General features: G+C 37.0%; 1 long non-coding RNA gene across 1 annotated transcript in view; it reads right to left on the reverse strand.

The window, feature by feature from the left end:
• Nucleotides 1–24,256: 24,256 nt before the first annotated feature.
• LOC125778778 (uncharacterized) overlaps nucleotides 24,257–24,931 on the reverse strand; it is a 124,823-nt gene continuing 124,148 nt past the window's right edge. The window contains exon 4 of the long non-coding RNA XR_007422912.1: nucleotides 24,257–24,435. This is a non-coding gene — a long non-coding RNA (uncharacterized LOC125778778). The remainder of the gene's footprint in view (nucleotides 24,436–24,931) is intronic.

Below are 24,931 nucleotides of genomic sequence, written 5' to 3' on the forward strand. Positions count from 1 at the left end.
CCTCTTACGTTTACTGTTGCTTGGTCTTTTGAGTATACTAATGCATCAATGTTGTGTCGACGGGCATGAAACGGCGCAGAATCAACTTTAGATTCCGTTTATTTAAACACTGCTTTGAATATTGCTTAGACACGCATTCGCTAGTGGCATCAGGTGTGCTGCGGCTTTGTACTTGTCAGACCGCTCTCGTATATGTATAACCAGATACGTGCTTTTTTCTTTGTCACATCAAATGCTGCATAACGCTATACGTTGGTGTACTTTTCTAACGAGCTTTGCAATTTTTATGGAATTTTATATTATATTTCAACAATTTATTTGCATTAGTTTTGTTTAATTTTATTTCAACTACTCCGATCGTTGTCCATCCTATGTAAACAATGTGGCCGCAGGCGTGTTTGAGGCAGCCGCAGCATCCGCTGTAGACCGCAATGTCAACACTAGGATTTGGAATTTGGAAATTGTGGAAATGGCAGCTATGCAGCAAATTTCAATTAAAAATTCAAACCAAAATTAAATACCATGAAAAGCTTAAGTTTTTTTTCAGGTGTTTGCTTAAACTGAATATTCATGTGATGAACGGCTTACTGAGGCGTTAGGAAATTCTCTGAAGCAGCAGCTAATTGGGACAGTGAAGGGTTACGGATTTAAGCTTCAGCAATGTAATCGTTTATTTAAGTGCCTACTTATGCAACAACGATAAGCACGACAACCATATTTTTAGGTTATGTAGGTTTTATACACATATATCCAACTGTACATAGATCATTTCAGACTAGAAACCTTTAATGGATTCGAAATAGTTTTCCCTACTTAATGAAGTCAAGTGCGAACTAACAAATATGTATAAAATATGTTTAGAACATTGGACCATCTACTTTTTTAAAACAGCTTAACATGGAAAAGAAACTTGTCGGAAAAATTCCAATCAAGAAGAAAAAGACACTGATAACGCTGTTATCACAAAAACTTTAAATGCATGATATTTTTGGACTCTGAAGTGTTGAACGCAGATATCAAGTCGCTCTTAAAGTTAACAAAGAACGTTGACGTCCTGTTTGATGAATACTTCACCTCCAACTATACTGATCCGCCATCTGGCATTACTAAGGATCAGTAAGTCTACGTATGGCAATGATAGCTGGCTAGTATAACTTAACCTAACCTAGACTCCATAGTTTTCAAAAGGCACTCTTTAGTTTTTTTTATAGATATAGCTGATCTACAAACTGGCTATTCGTTCTATATTTGATAAGACATCGGTACGAAATTTGACGTAGACCAGATCGGACTACTGCAGTATATGTTTATCTGCCACAAAAATTTCTTCTTCTTCTTTATTGGCGTTGCAGTTATAGCCGCGTTTCCAACAGTACGCCAGATGTTTTTTCTTTTCGCTGTTTCGTCAATTGGAGATTCCAATTGTAACCAGGTCCTTCTCCGCCTGGTCTTTCTAACGGAGTGGAAGTATTCTTCTTCCTCTGCTTCCCCCCGGTATGGAATACTTTCAGAGGTTTAGTGTTTTCATCCATTCGGACGGCATGATCGTAGCCGCTGTCTCTTAATTCGCTGAACTTTGTCAATGTCTTATGATGCCTTATATAAAAGATTTCCAAAAAAATACTAATTTGTAGTTGCCCGAAATTTTTCAAATATTTTATTGTGCTTTGAATAGGCGAAAGCTTGTGAAAGAAGCAAAATCTGTTGAGCTTTTGAGAAAAGTTTAGTGAATATTCAAAAACAAAAAAATAGACCTTTTGCTGAAAATTTTAAATTTTCAAATATTTTTTGCTTTGAATTGGCTTGCGAAAAAAGCAAAGTTTGTTAAGCTTTTGTGAAAGCTTTATATAAAAGTTAAGTGCATGAAGTGCCTCATTGCTGAAATTTTTAAATTTACAAATATTTGATGCTTAAGAATAAGCTTGCAGTGGAATGAATACTTTGTCGAGTTATTGTGAAAGCTTTGGCAAAATTTATAAAGTTTTTGTAAAAGCTTTTGTGGAAAGTTCAGTCCATAAAGTGGCTCCTTGTTGACATTTTTAAATTTTCCAATGGCTTCTGATAGGTGAAAGCTTGCAGCGAAAGGAATTATTGTGAAAGCTTTTGGCAAACGTTTGGTGAATAGTAAAAAAAATTAATGGTTTTGTTGGAATTCTATAATTTTTCATTCTTTATGTTTGTTTTTATAAATAAAACTTAAAAATATTCATTTGAGAATAGATCAAAAAATATACTGATTACTTAGGAAAAAAATTAAATAGTGACCGAAATATTTTTTCAATTTCTCTTGCCTCCATTTAATGTACATTTGGAGTATGGTTCCAGAGTTTCTTAAATTTTGAATCAGAAAGCTTAAAGCTTTGTTTGGGCTCATACATATGTTTATTGCTCTATAATGTTGGAGATTTTTTCTTGTCGCAATAGTTTTCTCTATTGCTTGTTTATGTTTACACATAAATGCATATATACCACCTTTCATAAACTTCATTTCCGTCTAACTGTAATAAAACTAAATTCTCTATAGCTGCTTTTAGTGTGCGCCATAATGACAATTTAATGACAGCGTCAATATAAAACACATTTACGCATAATTTTTATTACATTGATACTCCTATTTACACACATAAATACATAAGTGAGCATAATTGTGCATGAGAGGAAGCGCGGGGTTGCCTTTAAATGGCTGTCATAGTGAAATAAATAGAAATGCAGCATATACTAGTGTGCTTGGGTGTATGTTCGTGTGCGCCACTAAATTAGAAAAATGCACATAAATGTCAAAATATGACAGGCCCGCAGAGTGATGGGTAAATTTACATATAAATATGTACAGTATATATGTATGTAAGTAAAAACTTGAAAAGCACATTGCTTCACACGATGGATAGGATTCACATATGTATGTATGTATGTATAGTACGGCATACGAGTTTGCAGCGTGGGGTTGAATTACCACTGACAGTTGCCATAGGGAGCACACTTTTATTATGCTTTGTAGTGTCAAGCTAGTCTAAGCAGGGGATTAAATTGTTGCATTTTTATTTTCACTAAGCGTTTTTAAATTGAATGAAATTATTATGGATTTTTATGAATTAAATTTAATGCCATAATAATTGTTTAGCCATAAAATGTGTCAAGAGTTTGATGCGATTAGCTCAGCATAGAATAGACATTGATATAAAAGTGGGGGGAACTGAATTTATGATGCTGATTAATTTAAAAATATATTTAGTACTGATTGAGGAAATAATAAAAACTTTAAAGACTTCATTTTAGTTGGGTATATATTCATCTATATTCCGTTAGCGTACAAGACTCAGAAGAAATCAGTGCCATCTAAGAGTTCATGTTTGCAACTAAAAGAAGAAAACAGTTAGGAAGATCAGAAGGAAAGATGTGGAATGAAAATAAAGTGAGTAACATTTCCTAGCCAATAAATTTGAAAATAAAGACTGCAATTTAAGAAAATACGTTGAGACCGTATTTTGTAAACCTAGAAACTTTTTCAGGAAGATTTGAAGTTTTTACCTGGCATTTTTTTAAGCTAGAAGAAAAACAAGCATTTATATATAGTAAACTATATACAATGTTCCAAACTGAATTTAAGAAATTTATCAAAGCACGGAGGTTACCTGTAGTAAAGCAAAAAGTCGATTTATTCGAGTAATTAATATACTGACTTATAAGTTGTTTTGCTGATGCCATCTACGTTTCTAATTGGTTTCAGATCTTTTCAGATTTTTTGCGCTGTGTACAACATCCATAAAAAATATTAAAAATTAAATACCTCCAACTTAAAAATATATTTTTATCAAGAAGTATTTTCGAACTGTGAAATTCCCATAACTGCCAAAAAACTCACTCATCAAATCTACTCAATCAGGCGGTCCATCAAAATGCACAACATGTACACTCGTGCCTCCGCACCCACAATTACTGCCCATTTCCAGCTTTCTTTGTTCTTTGTCTTCATTCGCAAAGTGATCCATCAAGTGTTGGGCATCCGTTGATCGATCATTCGAAAGCACTTCCAAGCGATACACAATCTTAATCTTTAAATTATTTGTTTTTTTTTCAAGTGTTTTATTATTCCCCTCTTGTGCGTGTTTTTAAATATACAGTTTAAAGTTTTTCATTCAGTTTTAGTGGATTTTTTCTTTGCTTTCATTTCATTTGTGAGCCTTTGGCATTTTCAATTTGCGTCTTTCATACTTTTATATATTTCAGTTGTATGTAGCTTCCGCACACTGATTTTTTTTAATCTCAATTTTTTATTCTTTAAATGCTGCAGAAGATCAAAGTGAAGTCTTTTAAGCAATCAAGTGTTGTTTTTCTTATTAAAGTCGTTGTTGTAATTTACTTAAATGGTGCTGTCCATCTACATAGCGGATTTGTGATTCTTTCAGAATTAAAATTCAATATGATTTCGAAAATATTTCAAGAAGATATTTTGCTATCTAAATATACGAGTACATGTGTATTTTGCACGAAGCATTAAATGAATATTTTTCAGAAAGCCAAATGAAATGTAAATGTAGCTTACTGTTAGGTATTTAAAGCTTGGTTTTTGGAAAAGCTTTTCCCAGCAGTTTTCCTTTCCGGACTAAAAGCGAAAATATCATAGACGGCGGATATTTATGTCTTTGAGATGACATAAGGTATCTTGAACCAACGTCTGTAAGGTAAAATTCTAAAGTGTACTTCACTGTAAGACTAAATTTGGCACTGAATGAGCATAGCGAGTGAATTCACTATCACATCAGGTCATAAAGGGTAGACTAACAAGAATCGCATGATCTTAAAATGAAATAAAAAACTCAAATACGATCAAAATAGGTTCTGTTTTGAGTTGTGCGGATAATATTATGCCATTTATGATTTGAATGAAATGTCGGTCAAATGGTCACCCAAGCTCCGCTTGCGTATCTACACTCGCTTAGACTAGTCTCCATATTTAGAGGTGAAACATGGGCGGCGCACCGTTTTGTTGGAAATAGACATCGTTTACGTCGATTTCAGCAAATATCGGAAAAACTCACCCCAATAACGACCATTTTGATCGTTGATAAGCCTCCCCTGTGGGGAGGGGGAAGAGAATATTCCCGCGGTAAGGCATGCCTGTCGTAAGAGGCGACTAAAATCCTAAGCAGTATGTCTGACAAGTACAGGTCTGTTTATAAGATCAGCATGGTCAGAGATGTAAGAAAAGTGCTATATTGAAATGATATCATATTCTTTGAATGGGTTTGCGATTATATAACAAACACTAAAATGAAATGACACACAACACATACATACAGCCGGGTTCTTAAGAACTCCTCGGATTTCTTAGGGGCTCGACTGGCAGTAGCGAGAGCTACAGGTCACACCAAAGACTAAAACATGGTACCACGGGGAGCAGTCTGCCCTTGGAGGAAACTCCAATCTGCTCATTGGGTTTGGTCCTTTGGGGAGATTCGTGGTGGCTGTGGTTTAAACCAGAATGCAGGAAGGGCTTTTGTCCAATATGGGGTCGCACTGCGGCCGTGCCGGATCCGGGGTACGGCAGAGGTTTTAGATGGGCCTCGAACCCGACCAAGGTGGCTAGGGTGCTTTCTTTTGGTTTTTACCCGAATCGATTGGAACCAAGGTATAAGTGTATGTGGAAGCACTCATGCTTTGGTTCTCCCAGAGTATGGTGTTGTGCATGCACTTATGCTTTGGGGCGTTGATCGGCGCATTATACTGATCTACGTGTTTCTAGAAATAGAAAACACCGTGGGTTTGAGCCATCGTAGGCAGATACTCACGTTAAAACACATTGACAGTTGTTGACGAAGCCATTAAGCTAGAGATAGGCCTGAATAGGACTTTTTATTTTACAGTAGTCACCGGGGAATATAAATTTGCGTAATAATCTAAGAAGATTTCGGAGCATTGTGTCAAAGTAAAGTGACAAACCTTACTGACCACACTGAAAATGTTTGACTCAAATCCGTGAAAACAAACATTTTTTCCCATGTCAGAACTAATTTACTGTTAAATTAATGTTACAGAGGTATCTGTAATAACCCTATCAGCATTCTTCTTATACCATGCCCATTCTAGCTAATAAATGACTTGCGATTAATTTAATATTATATTTTAAGGTTTAGAAATTATATTCCTCTCAAAATGTTTAAAATGATCGTTGCTGGAGCACAAGACAAAAGTATTTTCAAGTTATCTCGCCTTTCAAAAGTCTCCTCTCCTTCTCTCATCAAATATTTCCAGACTTTAGAACTCCGGATTTAAAATTTCCAAACACAACATTTCACAAAATAAAAATTTTGTTTAACTTCACTTCAACTGAAAAAACTCAAGTTAACTAAATAAATATGCGACAAGAAAAAGCTTTAATCCAAGCCATAAATTACATTGCAGTCTACTTAAAGCTGGAATGAAATAAACTAAAAACAGCGCGACAAGTTTTTACAGCGACCAACAGTCGTACTTAAGGGTGACAGTTTCCTGTTCCGTATAAAAAGTCTTTGTGGGGAAAAAATAGAACAAAACTTCCCTTAACTGCTGGCTGCGTTACTCTGCTGCATTATCTAAATTTTCTTAACATTTTACAACTTCTTACGCAATTTCGTATTCTATTTTTGTACTACCGTGTTGCGGAGCAATTTTTCAAGGACAGTAGTACTATCGTGCCACTAACAGCGCACACAAGGGTGACCCAAGTGCAACTACTTTCGCTGGATTTCGAATATACGTACTGTGCAAGTATTGAAGTGTTTGTAGAGAAGAAAGGTATGAAGCAAAGTACCGTTAGGCAGCAATACCCACGTGCCACATTTCGAACTTCACGACGCGGAATGCCATCATCAGCGTCATTATTACCGGTCTTTCACGCTTACCCCCCACACGCTGCCCAACTTTAGATACATACATATACAACGTACATAGAAACTTGTATGATACGCGTTTCATAGCTTTCGTCCTCCCCGCTACCTCTACCAAATTCACCGTCAATAATCAGTCATTTGCTTTGCCCACCGCTCGCGCGTCTCTTATATGCTCGCTTTTTGTTTGTTTCATACTCGTTAATTTCATGACCACCATTTTTGCCCGACATCGCCGACATTGAACTTACTGCTTCCGCCTTTGTCGTTTACCGTTGTCGACGTCGTACGACGTCGTCTTCGTCAAAGATTAATGACTATTTTTTGACAAGGAAAAATTAGTGAAATGTGATTTAAGGGTTGGCGGAGTAAATGACAAGAAAAGACAAATAAAAATCAAAAGTAAATATACCGAATTATTTCGAAACAAAAAGCGGTAGAGCGGTAAGAAAATCACGCCATCAGGGATCTCAAGTAGGGACAGGAGTTTTTGTAAATAGTTGTTTTGTTGGTGAAACGGTGAATAACGAAGGACAGTTGAAAACGCGATGTTTAATTAGTTTCTTGGTGACAAATAACAACCTATTTTTTTAATTGAACTCCCAGCTAAGTAAGTGCTTTAGTATTTTGGCTAGGGAGTTATAGGTAGGTATGCTAAGTATTAGTATTTATTTTTATATATAATACATTTCGAGGTTCCCTACTTAAAAAAAAGCACAGAAACTTTAAATTTAATGGTTAATGTTTAATATCATTCGAATGAATTTTATTTGGCCGCGGTTACGTTTAAGATGGCCCAACCGTTGAGTCCAATTTTCCATGACTCGTTCGAACATTTCGATTGGTAACTGGCGAATGACACAGGTGACACAGGAAAAAGCTTAACAGTATACTATCACACGATGTTGGTAGTCATTCGATCTGCCCAAAACGTGAATTTATCTGCTTGCCGAATTGTTCTCTCAATAATTCCCCTGATTGATCTGATGTGTGATGACAGTTTTGAAGAAACATGAACCGATGATTCCACAGGTCCACAAACCACACCGAACCGTTGTTTTTTCTGGATAAAATGAAAGCTTTTGAATATCTTCAAATTACTCTTCGTTCCAAATGCGGAAATTTTGCTTGTTTACATACCCATTCAGCCAGAAATGTGCTAAATCTCTGAATAAAATTTGGCTCGAAAACGTCGGTTCTTCTTCGAAATTTTCAAGAATCCTTAGAGCAAATCATTTGGGAAGGTCGAGCGGTTTCAGTTCTAGCACCAGCTCTATTTCATATGCTTTCAAGATCTCGACGTAAAATGCGCCTAGTCGTTCCGTACGTCAGTATGACGTCTTCGCGTAACTCTAAGCTCCGGCTGCCATAGTTTCTTCACTGCGTGCTTGACGTGTTCTATTCGATCGAATATTATCCAATAATGAATGCTGGGTCTGAAAATCTGTGAAAAAAAGGCTACTGAAAAAAGTACCTCTATTTGTATCACCCGTTATTACTCTTAGTAATAAGCTAAGAACCTTTGTAGTTTTTACTAGTGAATCAAGGTATATAAACATGTTTTGGAGAACTTTTTTTGCCGAATAGTTCTGCTTCGTCGTTTCGCAGTGCCTCTTTGGTTACAGCTATATTCTCCAAGAAACGTTTTTGTAAGTTGCAATAGCTTTCACTATCGGAGGATTTGAGAGTTATATCCTCAAAAGGTTACGATTTGATTGCAGGATAGGCAGCAGGAATCATTGGTCCATATTTGTTTAAAATGGAAGCCCATCATAACGTTACAGTCAACGCGGACCGCTATAGACCATGACTTAATTTTTCATGGCTGAATTAGAGAATGTTGTTGTAAACGACCTTTGGTTCCAACAAGTCAACGCTACATGCCAAATAGCCAACGGAACTATCAATTTCTTGAAGGAAACTTTTGGCGAATTATCGCGCGTCATAAGCCTGTGACCTCCACCGTCTCAATAGCTGATCCTAGTGAACAAAAATTGGACCGCTCGGATGGCATTTATTCGAGATACACGCCGTGGTAACTTGATCGAAATCATTTTTAAAACTCTCATCTTAATTTTAAAGCTTAAATCTTGGCGGTAACACTAAATTATATACCCATTTATTATCGAAGACCAAATATGAAAAAAATTATGTTTTATTTACAATGATATTCTCCTTCCAACAAGTTATCGACTGTTTTATACCAGCTCCAATATTTTAAAATTTCATGTTTATTTAAGAAACCTTATTTTCCCTTGGCTTATAGTTTTGAGGTAAAATTTTTTATCAGTTCCATAAAAATACATACATTTTGTACGAGTGGATACATATTTACTTAAGGAAGTGTTTGGGAAATACTGGTCGCACATGATTCAAGGCTAAGGCGAAGGCTAAAGTTTAAGTAAGGCAAAGTTGGAGTAAAGAAAACTTGCCGTTGGAGGGTTCCTGCAGTGCCAAAGGAATCTACAAGCATCAAAAAGGACTGCAGGCAAAATTTTGGTCCGCTAATTAAGGGGGGTGATTAAGGTGGATTGCGGTGCTTATGCGCTGCCAAAGAAAGTGACTGCTGAATCTTTATGCTTGCAGACAGGGAGTGGTGCTGGTGTGGGGAAGTTATAACTGCGTTGGCTGCTATCGACATTTCATATTTATGCGCTACGCCGCATTTGTGTTTGGAATTTATAATGGCGCTATAACTACAATATGAGCAACAACAACAAACAGCCGAAAATACTACGCGGGCGCGCGCTACAACTGCGCTAGCTCGTGCCTTATCATAGGTATACGTACACATACAAGCATACATTGAGTACCGTTAGTCCTGCTTTGGTTTCTCGTTTTTGCCACTCGCATTTGTGCTATTATTGCCGCCATTATAACGCTTGGCATTCGCCCAATTGCACAAAGGCCTGCACATTCATATTTCGCTACGTTTTTTTTGTTGTTCGTTGTTTTTGCTGCTTGCGCTTCAAGCTGCGGCAAAATTTGTAATTGAGTAATTAACATAAATTACCGTGCATTATTTTTGCTTTTTTCACCCACGCCTCGTTGGAAATTTTTTGGCGCGCAACCAGAGTGTGGGCACGAGCTTGAGTATAATTAATGCGATTGGCTAAAATTTCACACTTATTAATGTTGGAGAAGGAAGTGTCGGCGTGGCAGCTAGGAAACTTGAGCAGAGCAGCGCGGAGGGTACAGCTAACAAGTACCAGCTAAGCACGAAGTGCCAAGTGCCAATTCTACGTCAGCTGAGCTGACAGCTACTCTCGTGCACTGTTACTCACGAGTACATTAGGAACAGTGCCAGAGAGTGTGCCAGAGTGGTAAAAGACGACAACCAAAATTGCTGTTAAGCAGCATTTTTTCTATTTAATCTTATTTTTTGAAAAAAAAAAAATAATAAATGGGCTCAATGCCAGTTTCAGTGTACGTTTTGCATGCACTTTTTTGTAGAGATTTGGACTCATTGGTTGGTACATTAGGCAGCTGACAAGTCTTCTAGTTTGTATATAAACTAATTGCGGCTCACAAGTTTTAAAACTGGTACAAATTCTTTTCTAAATAATAGTCTAATTAAAACTCAAGCAATTTTCTCAAAATCTCTTTAAAAATTTATTCCATTATAAAGTAGACAAAGGTAAGCATTCTGCAGTATCTGAATTCGGTACCAGTGACCAAGGAAGGTCAAAATATAATTTTCTATAGTACCAATTACGTTAAACTGAAGTTACTTTTTGTCGAATAATGTGAAGAAACATACTACAAATGAGAAAAACAGATCGTCCATATATCTAGTTAAAGCTTAGAGGATTGATTTGCGGTTAGAAAACTTTTAGATTAAGTTGTCAAATATGTTCCTTTCGCAACTTCATAACACCTCCCTCATAGAAGTCCCCCTCCTTATTTGCGAAGAACTCGGGTAGCTACTTTTCACAAGTCTCTTTTGAGTTCAACTTTACAGCAACAAGGGCGTTCGCCATGGACAGGAACAGGTGGTAATTACTTGGCGCTATGTCCGGGTTATATGGTGGATGCGATAAAATCTCCCATCCGAGCTCCCGTAGCTTGTTACGAGTCATCAACGAAGTGTGTGGTCTGGGTTGTCCTGGTGGAACAGTACACCCTTCCTGTTGGCTAATTCTGCACGCAACTGGTCGATCGCCTAGTTCAAGCGGTCCAGTTGTTCGCAGTAGATGCTAGAATTCAGCTCCTGGCCATATGGTAGCAGCTCATAGTGGATGATTCCCTTCCAATCCTACCAAACACACAGCAAAACCTTCTTGGCCGTCAATCCCGGTTCGGCCACTATTTGGGACGATTCACCGGTCTTTGATCACGAAGTTGAACTGTTGAACGCAATATCTGAACTAATCATGCATCGTTCCTAGGTTTGCTTTTTAACACCTTTTCCCCTTTCACCGAGATCATGATACCGCTGTCTCATTCGTGCAAAACAACCGGGGGTAAAAGTGAAGTCTGAGAAAAGCGGAGTAGGTTACACGTGTTACTAAACAAACTTTAAAACTGAAATATGCCTTAAAGACAATGTTAACTGGCAGATTTATGGCGAAAAAGACAATGTCAAACTACAAGTATTCGAAAGTAAATTCAATGAAAAATTTTCGGAAGAATCAACACTGAGCTGGGCCAACTTATAGAAGGCGAAAAAATTATACGTTTTGCTAAAGTTCCCAGGGATTAAGACGGCTTGGCCATGTAAGCTGTATTGACCGCAAATGCTTTCCACATGAAAATTTTGAAACCAAAGAGTTCAATATGAAGATAAAGGACATTTCAAGAGCGGCATGTTTGACGAAGACGTGAATAACGTTGCAATAAAACATTGGAGAAAAACTAAAATTGACCGAAATTTCAGAAGACCATCAAGAATGATGGCGAATAAAGGCTGTGTGCGTTCCAAACGTCGTTTTTTACTCACAAAGGTAATGAGGTTAGGTTATATGCGGCTCCAATATGGATCCAGGCGCTAGGCATCAAAGCATATGCCAGACAAATAAACACAGTGCACAGGCTGTCGGCACTAAGAGTTATCAGTGCTTTCCGAACAATTTCAAGTGATGCTGCTGAAGTAATAGCCAGTATGATGCCCATTGACATCCAGGGTGACGAATACGAACGAGTTTACAAATTACCAGAGCCATCTATAGGAGCCAAAAGAGAAGAGAGAGTGAAAAGCTTAACGATATGGCAGCAGCGGTGGCAAACCTCACTTAAAAGACGGTGGACCTACAGACTAATACCGGACATCCATTCCTGGATCGACAGACGACATGGGGACCTGGATTTCCACCTAACCCAAATACTAAGTGGGCATGTGTGCTTTAGAAGCTACCTGTACAGATTCCAGCACGACAATAGTCCGAATTGTCCGACGTGTTCAGAGTGCTTAGAAGACTTCGAGCATGTATTCTTTTATTACCCTCGCTTTTTAAGTACAAGGGAAAAACTTAAAACTACACTGACGACACTTATGTGCCAGTCCACTGAGAACTGGAATGCTGTCAGCAGCAGAGTCAATCATGACAAAACTTAGACATATAGAGCATAATAGGCGTCCGTCAGTCCGTGCTATAGAGGAGACTTAATTGTCTTATCACTCCCACGAAGTAATACCTAATCAGGTGGTTCCGTGGGAGAGTCTGGAGTTGGGAGTAGGTTAGGTTTAGCGGATTAAAGTTCCGCACTTCGGCTGTTGATGCTTTCTCCTACTAAAAAAAAAAAAAAAAAAAAAAGAAGACCATACATGCAGTAGGCCAAAGTCGTGAGCTCACTATGATCCGTTGGATCCGTTCGAATAGTAAGAAGTTTTAAGAAAAATATCAAAAGTCGATCTTTCGAGGTCCATGTGTCTAGAAAAGAGGATCGGTTTGTATAAGCCTTTAATGGCACAAGGTAATAAAAGAATCCTCGTGGTTTGAGTATATGAGTTTTACTCAAAGATTCGTGAGCAAGACCTTTTATTTTTCAGTAGCCGTGGCAGCTCTTATGACAAATTTAACATTAGGCACTACATTGACATGGTATAACTCGTTTAAACCAGTCAAATGGTCTAAATGGCCGCACTTTGGCCATCATTGAGATCATTGTGCTTTGGGATAGTGACCAAATTAAGCCTTATCTAACTTAATAGATTTGGTAAAACACCTAACACCAGTTCTGCAATGTCTCTTAAGTTGGAGAATTGAGAGGAGTGGAATATATCCTGTCTCATTTGGCAGTCGCGAATATATTGTTTCAGCGACTAAAAATCTTTCGCGCATGCATTCCGCCAAATCCATTTTTCCAACTTTTTGAAGTTGGGATCTTAAGGGGAAGTGCTCTATGATAACTTATACAATATTATTGCTATTGCTAGTATTCCAAGACCAGTGAGATTTAAAATGTTCTTCCAGGGAACTTTGCTTCAAGCAACCCTTGAAGGAGCTGGATGATCTAGTGTAGTCTAGGAGAGTGTTTCGAGCTGTTCCCAAACGAACCATCTCGTATGGCTTTAATTTCCTTCTATTCCCGTATGACTGGTTATCAATATAGTATAAGCGGAGTTACCTAGTGAGAGTCTAGTTATTGTCTGCTCGTAGTGAGATTTAATATTGACACTACGGACAGCTTTAATTGCCTCTTGACGGTCTACCAGAAGGTTTCTGCTGGTTAGAGCAGAAGCCCATCTGTCATCTTCTTTTATGTCAATAACTTCGGCCGAAATTTATTTTAATTGTAATAAAATGTAAAAAATATTAAAAATTACACTCTTCTTGCTGGAGTAAAGCAAGATTAGTACATTTTTACTAATTTCATGTCCGTGCACACAAAACCCGGCCTGCACGTACCAGAGCCAACATAAGCCCCCTAAACGCACCTACCGTTTTATTTACTTATTTATTTGTAAGTAAACATGTTATACACGTATTGCTAGCCGACACTTGAAAAATAATCAAAAGCGCCGCTTTGCATAAATCTCTGCACACACTTTACGCCGCACAAAACAAGGAAGAGGCTACAGAAGAGGCAGCAAGTGGTTGGATGGTAGGCTCGAGAGGCGCTGCAGGCGGTGGTAGAAGTAGCAGCAATGTGATAAAAACAAAAGAAGCTACCAAACGCGCACACACACAAAGGAGCAAATGAGAAGATAAACAAATAGATATTCATATATACGAGTATGTGTGTCTGGTTGTGTGTTTACCTTTTCATACATATGTTGCAATGAACTCATAATAGAGCTGCACATTGTCACCGGCTTTAAGTACGCTTGCACCCAACCAACCAGCCAACGAACCAAGCAACCAACGAAGCGGCTAACACTGCAGGCATGTTGCTGTTGCTATTGCCACAGTCGTTGCCACCTGCAACTCGCCACAGATATTGTGTGCCTCGCGACGCTTTGTCGCACCGACACCGCTTTGATGTGATTGAATGCAGTAATGTTTGCACATTGCTTACGGTTAAATATGTGTATGCTTACTTTTAGAAAAACAAAAACAACCGCCGCCTACCGCCTGCCGCCTACATGTGCAACATACATACAATTAACGGCAATAACAAACAACGACACACGAACGAAGGCACGAAGGCACGATAATAAACGACTTTGTTCTCGTTTGGTAGAACAAATGATGGTTGAAGAGAGAGGAAGTGAGATAGCGGTTGTTGCAACAAAGTTCAACAAGAGTCAGCCGGCAGTCGGTAGACAAATAGACGAACGGCAGGACAGACAAAATGGCAAACAAATAGAGCGACAGTGTCAGTGATAAAAACAAAACCTTCAATATCGGCAAAAAAGCACTGTGGAGAGACGTAGAGACACCTAGAGAGAGAGAAAGATTTTAAGCGAGCGAAAGCTGTGCCAGTAAACATGGTTCCTAGAGGGGCAGCGGCACTGTTGGGAGTTCTAGGAAAACTGTAAAAGAAATTAACTAACAACCTCAACAACTTTGTTGCAACAACAGCGCCAGCAATAACTGTTATGCCAGCTAACTGCAACAGCAACTGGTTAGATAATCGTAACGACCCTTCTGGCCTTATAAGGAATGCAAGAGTTTGACTCCCGCAAATAGAGTTATTAAAAGTCTGAATGAAGAGCCAACGAGCGGTAACTTTTTGGCAGCGGCGCGTAGAAATATTGGCGGAATGTCAAAAGATAAAGCGGTATTCAACAAAGTTGTGCGAGACTAAAAGACCTGCTGTAGGAAATGTTGGCATTTTTTGCAGAAAAAATTTCAAAATAAAATTATATTATAAATTCATACAGGAATACAAAAAAGTGTATATAGAAGGCACCAAATGGAGTAAGTGCCTATTATTCAATTAGTGCGGACTTAAAATTTACGAAAACTTCTCATAAATGAGATCCTTGGAGCACACGGAAAAACAAAAATTTGAATCCACAGGATCAGAAGATCAAATTAATGCAAGAACTGAAGCCGCTTGACCACCAGAATCGTCTCATTTCATTTCTATCTGAACGGCTTCGTCAATAAGCAAAATATGCGTTATTGGTCAGGCAGCAATCCAACGTTCTCCATGAGTCACCATTGCATCCCGAAAAAATTACGGTTTGGTGCCGTTTATAGGCTGGCGGAATCATTGGGCCGTACTTCTTACGTGAAGACCGGCACGTGAATGGGAATCGCTATCGCTCAATGAGAACCAAATATGTTTGGCCCGAATTGGATGATATGTACTTGGACAATATGTCATTCCAACGAGTTGGCGCCACAAGCCACACAGCGAATATCACAATCGATTTATTGTAAATCAAGTTTGGAAAATGCGTTTTCTCACCAAATGGCTCAGTCAATTGGCCGCCTGGATCGTTCGATTTGACGCCGTTAGACTATTTCCTGTGAGGCTATGTCAAGTCTACTGTCTATGCCACCAAGCCAGCGACGATTGATGAACTTCGTACAAATATCGAACAATTTCACGTTCGACCGATTTAAGCTTGAAAACCGTCGAAAATTGGGTTCAACATCTGGCGTGTCTGCGGTAACCATATAAAAAAGTCGAGTTCCATACATAATGGCATTGAATTTACTTTTACAGGAATAACGAATTTCATTGGCATCCCAAACCGCTTTTAACAAAAACCGCTTTTCTGTCTAAACTTTCTTGGAGAAAAAATATTCTTTATTTGGTTCGATAATAGCTGTAATCTTCGACCAAATTCTTTTATTATGACTTGTATAAACAATCATTAAATTTAATTCGTAATAAATATCAGAAGTATCTTTGCGGCTTAGTGCAAAGAATTCTTTTAGAATCAAAAATGAAGCAACTCATTTATCAAACTTTTCGCAGCCTTAAAAAGTAGCACAGATAATAAAGTCCCTAAAGTATTCCTCTCTAGTTTTTTTTTTTCAACTCAAAAATAAATGATTTTTCTTTTCATTTTGCATTTTATTCCCCATTTGAGAGATTCGATGAACTTTCACACGCATACACCTACACACAACAACTTTTCGCAACCGCGAACTCTTCGCTTTCATTCAACCTATTTGATGACGTGCCATCATATGTATCCCAACACTGTCACAACTCGCATTTATTTTCATTCTTTAAATGGCCGTAATACACTACAGTGCAGTGATAAGTCCCTGGTATTCCTTGTATTCCCTTAACGCGGGGCGCATGAATCATGTTCACAGTTATCTAACGGTGGAAATTAATCAAAAAACTTTTCATCACTTTCAATTGACAATTTAAACTTTTCATCAAGAGTTTGTTGGGCGGAAAAGTTTTCTTTGTCTGTAAGTAGAGGAGTTAGAGAAAGCGAGAGCGGAAGATAGAGGGAGTTCGAGAATGCCCGCAGATGCTAAATTTATTTGTGTAGTGTAATATGTAAAAATTTGTTTTTGTTGCTACAATGTGTTTTGGTTGTGTTCGCATGTTCATGCAAAATAGCACAACAATAATAATAAATATATGAAGAGTGTGTGCATAACGGTACAAATGCCGAAACTCGCTGTAATGACAATTGTCTACAAAACCACAAGACATGAAAATCGGCAGAAAGCCGAACAAAAGTTGGGTTCAAAAGTTTTTTTTTTGATATTTAAAAATGAAGGGGAGCAAATATACATATATTGATATCAATATAACATTATTTTGTTGAAGAATTGCTTAAGTTGTTTTTAGATTATAAGAAGTGATGCAAGTGGAACTGACGTTAAGTCGGAGACCGCCGAAATAGTTTCGAAAAAGGCCCATGGAAATATCTTTAGCAAAATATTTTAATAATCAAAATCAACGTAAGCTTTTAGGGATCTCTTGAGTCATTCTGCTTCACCTTTTACAAACTCGAGATAGTGGTTTCACTTAAGGGATTATATCCATCTATTTCTCGAGACAATGTTTTCAGATTTGGCGCGGAAAATTTCTCTCAAAAGGCTAGATGAATCGACTTGCAATTCTTCTTAGCTTTGTTTGTCAGGTTGATGGTTGATCTTTTAAATCACTCTTAGTCAAGCGCCTATTTTTTGAGAAACCACCATTTTGTGAAAAATCAAAATTTTGAAAGCTTATGAACACTCACAAAAAAAAATGCATGAAAAGATCCTTTTTTTACTTGGAAGTACATAGATATCATCTCTTCAAAAAGACCTTATGGCGGATCCTTCAAATTAATATGAAAATTACATAATGGGATTGATATTAGAAATCAAAATGCATATCTCAGATTAAGCCGACTAAAGCTATTTTAAAAAATTGTCTGCGATATGTAAATAAAGCTTTAACAGAAAGGAATTGAAAGCGTAACGTATTGGGACACGGTGATTTGGAGAAGTATATATATGAAGTGAATAGAGGATAGAGAAATGGAAGTTCTCGCAAGTGAGGAAAGTTTTCTTAGCGTCATTCATTTGGGAGTGGCCAGAAACAACTATTTACATATGTTTGAAGCAGGTAACGACTTTCGGTGTTAGACCAATTATCCTCTGGATTGCCAAAAATATCCGCTTGAAGGCGAGCTAAACTGAGAAGGCGAATCATTCCTTTCAGGGTTGTGCGCTGAGTTTGAAAGATCCGACACGAAAAAAAAACACTTCCAATCAAAACATCAAAACAGTCTCTGATGAGAAACCCTCTTTTTGAGGTCGACCACTGCAAACGTGTTAAGGAATACGATTTAAGGACATGTATCTGGAATTTTTAGTACCTTAATTGGGAAGGTGCCGCTGCCCAGCTGATTCAATTCATCGTAAGAGTAAAAGTTGAATTCACCGTCGTCCAAGAAGTACGATGGACGGGGAAAGGATTGAATGCACTATATGGTACCAAAGCGAAAGTTTGGGATTCCAGTGTAGGGATTTAAGTATAACCACAAAAGCGGAAAGAAATTTAAGACCTATCATCAGCGGGCTTACCTAACCCTTTCTGTACAGAAGATGTATAACATCATTGAATCACTGGGTTCATTAAGATTTATCATGGTTTAAAACCAATATACGTCAAGAATCACAGCGTATCATTTATCGCGTCATACCCAACTTATAACTTAATAAATAATTTAAATTTTCATTAACATAAAAACAGAGAAATTCATTTGAAATTAATTTTTTCGCATTAAAAAATATTATTGTTATTATTTTACAAATTAAACGGCAAACATTTTCTAAATTCCGTTGCAAAAACACCAAAACAACTGTAAACTGCCATCTACACTGAAGTGAAATATCATACAAGTGTTAATACAATAAATTATTAGAATACTAGGGAACAGGAATTGGGTAAATCAGTTGCAGCGCTGCAAAGGCAAGAATGAATAACGGAAGGTTGAAAAAGGAATTGAAGATGAAATTGCATTACAGCAAGGATAGAGGTGAACACCGTTGTACATCTAAATGCCGTACGACGCTTATTATTCTACATGTACATGGTAGTTGAAATGTGGCAACAACGCAGTAAGAAAAAAATAGCAACAACAACGCACGTATGTCCATAACCAATGAGCAGGCAACACAGTAAAAAACAGCAGCGAAAGCACGTTGAAATCGCAGAGAACCAGCTGAAACATATACTTGCGGCAGTAGCTAACATTATAAACAGTAATATTGACAACAAAATAACACATATATGTACATATTATGTATGTAAAGCGAAACCAATTCAACACAGTAAAGTTTTCCTCTGTCAAAGCGCCGCAATGTATGCAATGGAAAAGAAAAAAGTCCAAAACAACATTTATTACACACATACATATGCATAAATATGAAATGGCACTGAGACAGGAGCGGTATGCGGCGAAAAGGCGAGATGCCGACGCATGAATACATACATATTCGCCGCTTAGCTAACGGTACCGGCTGACAGTCTGGCTGTCGCATTGCTTGGCGTACGGTCGATTGGGCGTTTTGTCGCTGAATTGCGCTGTGGTTGCGTTTTGTTGCTGCTATTGCTGTTGTTGTTGCTATTTCGTTTGAGACCTTTTCCTTCTGCCATGCATGCGTTGAGGGTTGCAAAAGAAAATTTATTTGTTGCGTATTTATTTACATTTACAGCGGCATTAATGCCGAGCTAACGCACCAAGAACTTATGAAAACTCCGGAGCACACATACACTTAACATTGGCAGCAACAACCCCTCGATGGTATAAATACATACAAAAAGTATGTATATGTATATAGTATGTGTATATATATGTATGTATAAGTATTGGTGTGTGTGAATATGCATAAGTATGTGTGTGTGTGCACTCCATCGGCGGCGAACTTTGTTGCTCTTTGCAGCAACGGCTCTTTTTGCCAAGCATTTTTCCTCCATTAACTGCCATGCGCCAGTGTTGCCAGACATTTTAGAATTCCCATCCAGCAAGGGAGAACCCATAACCATAACTACAACAACAATAAAAACAGCTACTGCTAACCAGATTTCGTTCGTTGGCTGCGCAATGAAAATATTTGCGTGTCCTCTATGTATGCCTTCGTTGTTATGTTGTTTATTTCTGTATTTTATTTTCCTTTTGTTTTTGTTTTTGTCTCTGCTAAACTTGCATATATTTTTAGCCAATTTTACTCCATTGACTTGTATGCCATTGCCGGCGTTTGAAATTTATTGTTTTGATACACTTTTCGGTAGATACATGGTCATAATTCTCGGATTTGTATGACCAATATACCAGTGAGTTGTTATTTGCATGAGCATATGCATGTGTTTATGCGTGTATGGAATGTAAAATTTTAGATTTCTATGAGCGACAATAAATTTTGTTACAAATTTTATAGGCCACTAGTCATTGGGAATTAGCCAGAGGAATTTGGTCGGGTTTTATCGTTGGTTAAGCCATACTAGCTGCTGATTTGGTGTTGCGTTTTCAGAAAAGTCTCATATGGCTGAAAACTTTTTAGCGTTTTGGAATGTCAAAACGTCATTAGTTTACAGATTATCCCATATTTGACTCTTTTTCTTAAGAAAATTGAAGATAAGTAAAAAATGTTGGTCTTACTGGATAGTCCCCACTGATTTCCTAGACTCTTTTTTTGCTCTAATAATAAGTCTCTATAATATCAATTGCGAAAATAAAAGGTTTTACAAAAAGAGTAAGACTTGTTAAAATAATTTCTCCAAACAAAAATTAGAACTATTGTATTTCGTAAAATTTTTATATGTAATAAAAATTCTAAGGTTCACAAAAGATAATATTCATAAAGTCAGCTGTAGGAAGTACTGAGCTCTTTTTTCCTCAGAAATAAGCTGATTTGAGAGGAACATAATTTCTAAGATCTTAGGACCAGTATAATTTCACTTCGCGGAACAATTTATAAACAATCTAAAACAATAAAAAAGCAAATCTTAAACAGGAGATATTTAACAACAATTAAAACCATTTTACTACTAAGAACTATTTGCCTTCAACGTACATAAACTAGTTTTGATAAAAATTAGAAAAACAACCTGTAAAGCAGACACAATAATTAAGCAAAATGAAACTGAAAAACATCTATTAGAGAGAAGAAATATATATCGTCAGCAAAATTTAGAACTACTTGTCTCATTACCCATATATTGACACAAACTACCTCACTGTATAAATATGTACATTCATTGAATGAATTTAGCTCTCTCAGTGTTGGACCTCAATACACCTCAAAACCTCTGTTTATACTGTGTAAAAAACAAGCTTCTTTAGGCATACTGTGTCTAATCTTTGCAATGTAACGAGAGCTGTGAGGCATAGGAAGCGGGGTCCATCTTTGAAACATGCTACAGAGCAGAATCATGATATAGGTTGGGATTCATTTCATCTGAGTAAATTTCATCGATTGGATCACCTCACTTGGAAAAAACAAAAGTACCGTTATATTTTAAAGGCTTAAAAAAACTATTTCTAAGAGATAGATGTGAACTCAACTATATGAAAATAATATCACAAGATCCATCGAAGGTTTAGAAAACCATAACCTCGTTGAACAGGACCACAGTTAAAGAAGAACTTCACAAAAATACTGATAAAATCATTAGAATTAATAGATATTTAATCAGCAGGAAATTATGCGTTGGTAATATCCAAAATCCTCGACGCAAAATAATAATATCCAAAGATCTAGCGCCGGATAAAAAATTTAAGAGATATATTACTTTTCTGAATGAGTCGATATTCTTTTTTTTACAATCAGGGTATATTGAGAATAAAATATATTGCGGTTCTGAGGTGTATTCAGACCTGAAACTGAGGGAGCTAAATTCATTCAAATTAAATTTTCAAAAATGCCAAAATGAAGCAGACAGCTTATGTTCCTTACCTCAGAGAAGATTATATCTCTAGTTGGATCGCTATTACAACCTGAATTATCAATTTGCAAAAGTTCATCCCTTAAGAGCAAGGCATTAAATTTTCTCAGTGATGTTGTGTTTGAATTTGATAATGGACTAAAATATAAAAAAGTTATGTTTAAATCTTTTAATATTTCTGGTCACACTTCGCATTCCCTTGAGTAAATACTTCAGTTGTGCCCTGGGGATTGCCCCATGAGTAATCGCTGAAGTGCTTTAAAGAACTTTTTACACCAAATATAACACTGCAAGGAATTGTCGAGAGTGTTTCGTTAAGCTTTTTTTATATTCTTGCAAACAGTTGCTACAGAGTATTACATTTTTGTTCACCTAACGGTTGTACGTTTCAAAAAAAAAATAGATAAATTTTAATGAAAACTTGTCTTAGCTCCTTTATAACTAATATCAGGATATTCGAACCTACGGCTGTCTTTCTCTTTATGATTTAAACCTTAAAGTAGTTCCCTGACTTTGATTCTTGCAAATTGCAAGCGTATAAAATGTTCGGTTGCAACCGAATTTAGTCCTTCCTTACTTGTTTAATTTTTTCTTTATTGTTATACACGCTTTCCTTCCGAATGCTTGCTGGGCGAACTTTAAGGTCATTGCTTTGACCACTTTGTCATAATTCAGCAATAATATACGAAGTAGAAACGCCAATAGAATGAGGGTTGGAAATGAAACACCTTTGGGGGTAGAATGAAATTAGAAGCGGCACATATTTGGCACGTAAACAGAAAGAAATGCAAGAACTATGGAAGCAAACAGTGAAGGAAGCAAATAGACGGGTGTAAATATGGAGTGGTTATATGTGGAGCTTGAGGTTTGTAAATGTGTGGATATATGTATATTCATATATACATGTATAGATATGTTCATACATATACTCGTACACTTATAGGTGTCACTATATAAGTATGCGTTCTCCTGTGTACAGCTTGTAGTCTACACATTTTCCGAAGCTTTTTAACTATTATTACTTAATGCTAATGGCCAACAAATTGTATGTGTTGATTTTAGTCTTAGTGATTGTTGTTGTAATTTGTAATATGAGATACCTTGATTGCATTTGTGCTAGAAAACTACTAATTTAGAACTATATTGTGTACCAATACGTTGTTGTTTGCTATACCCTGAGCAGGGTGAAATGTCAGAAGAATATTTTAGTTTTAAATGCTCAGAGTAACGAGCTGAGTCGATTTAGTTAAGGCGTTGTTTCATATATATGCGTATTAGTATCAGTTTTTAAGATATCGATCGGAAATTTTGCAGACGTGCTTTTCTTCACAAGAAGCTTCCCATTTGCCGGAACCGCTGATATCGAAGCAGTGTACCATATAGCTGCCATACATCTAAAACGGACGGAATTAAATGCTCGTATGAAAAACTTTTTTATTTGACAAGATATCTTCATAACCCTCGCTGTGAATTTCCCAACAAACTATTCTGATCGGACTACTAAAGGATATAGCTCACAATGCCGATCAAAATCAAAATAAAGTTTTTTTTATCTCTTTTTATGCTATAAGAAATACAAATTATGAAGGCATTATAACGTCGATTCAAGCGAAGTTAACATTTTAACTTATTCATAGTTGTATTTGTAGGTAAATGTGGGGTTTACAGTACAAATAATAACAACAACACCCTATATATTGGTTTGAATTTCAAATAATAAATGCTTGCCTGCTTAAAGCTATGTTGGTTTTAGCATAGCGTAGACTACAATACAATCTACAGCACTTGGATTTGTTGTTATAAATTATAAATACCAACAACAACAGCAATCGCCTGGAAATACAATTGCAAAGGGTTAAAGGTGTGGTTAGCCGCAGCAAATTTTCCAACACGGAGCTGAGGGTGAAATGGGTTTACAAAGCAATAGCGTTAGCCCCCCTTCACTTAGAGAACACCAGAAATTATTTTGCTAAGCGCTAGCAGGGTTTGGCGGCGGAAGCTAAAATATAACCGCAACAAAATCCCTTTATAGCAAAATGAGTTAGCTGCAATTTCATTTGTAGCGTTTGCAAATACCATTCACCGACAACAACACCATACTAACCTAACTGTCAACTAAAGCAGGCGACCTTGTTACCGTTATATCCTTTTGCACCACAGAGAACAGGGCATAACCATCCGTCAACCACGCAGCAGTTCAACGACCAGTTCGCTACAGCGCTAGTGCGCCTGAGGCAGCCACAGATACACAGATATTGTCCTGCAACCTTTGACCTCCCACTAACTAAGTGGTATCATGTAAAGGTAGTAGCTAGCCAACCATTTGGAGTGCCAGCCAAGAGCATAATGAACTTAACCAGCTATTTGGCTGGTCAGTGTTGGCTGCCAAACATCTGTAAATTGTCTCGCACATAAATATATACATGCGTATTCATATATAGCTAAATACATTTAGTATTTTATAATGGCCTGCAGTGTTCTGCTTTGAAGTGTTGCACATTAATTGCCAGCAATTAGTGCTGAGCATGATTTCTCTTACTCACACTCATTTGATCTCTCACTCACTGACTGTCCGACTCCTTCATTTCCTTTTCTCCTTTTCTCATTTCAATTAATTATTTCAGTTCGTCGCTCTGTGCTTTTTTTACGTGTGAAATAATGCCGAAAAATTAGAGCATAATATAATTAAGTGTAATTTGTAATTTAAAGTAATAATCATAATAATAATGAGTTTTTGTTTATATGGGCGCACCTACCTTTGTTTCTGCCCTATATTGCTGGAGGAGTTTAGGTTTCGCGTTGCACTGTCTTTCAGTTATGAGTGCTGTAAATAAAGAATATGAAAGTAAATTATTGCAGTGAAATAATTAAGAATAATTTATTTTTCTTGCACAGCTGTTTTCTTCGCAAGGATAAATTGTAAATTGGAATGAAAGTAATTGGGGCATAAAAATTTGTTGAGGATTGGAACTTCTGGTTTTATAACACACTCGCTGTTAGCTTTACAAGTTAGTGAGAAAAGTGAGATAAAAGTAAATTAGAGCAAAAATTCCAGTTCTACGCTAAAGTTAAGTTAATTCGGGTTATAAGCCATAACATGGCATCACTAAGGAGAAGCGCTCTTCATAAGCTTGTTGAGAATTGATAAGTAATAGTTTAATCGAACGAATTGCATGGAAATTATTTAGTCTACCTATGATTTGTGAGAGTATTGTAACTCACAACATCATAATAATGAAATGAACTGTCAAACTTTCATAGTAATTGTAAGCAAAGTCCTCCTTCTTGTCACTCATAACGTGACAAACCAATATAGTCAT

The sequence above is a fragment of the Bactrocera dorsalis genome, chromosome 5 (genome assembly GCF_023373825.1).
Source record: "Bactrocera dorsalis isolate Fly_Bdor chromosome 5, ASM2337382v1, whole genome shotgun sequence".
Taxonomy (NCBI): domain Eukaryota; kingdom Metazoa; phylum Arthropoda; class Insecta; order Diptera; family Tephritidae; genus Bactrocera; species Bactrocera dorsalis.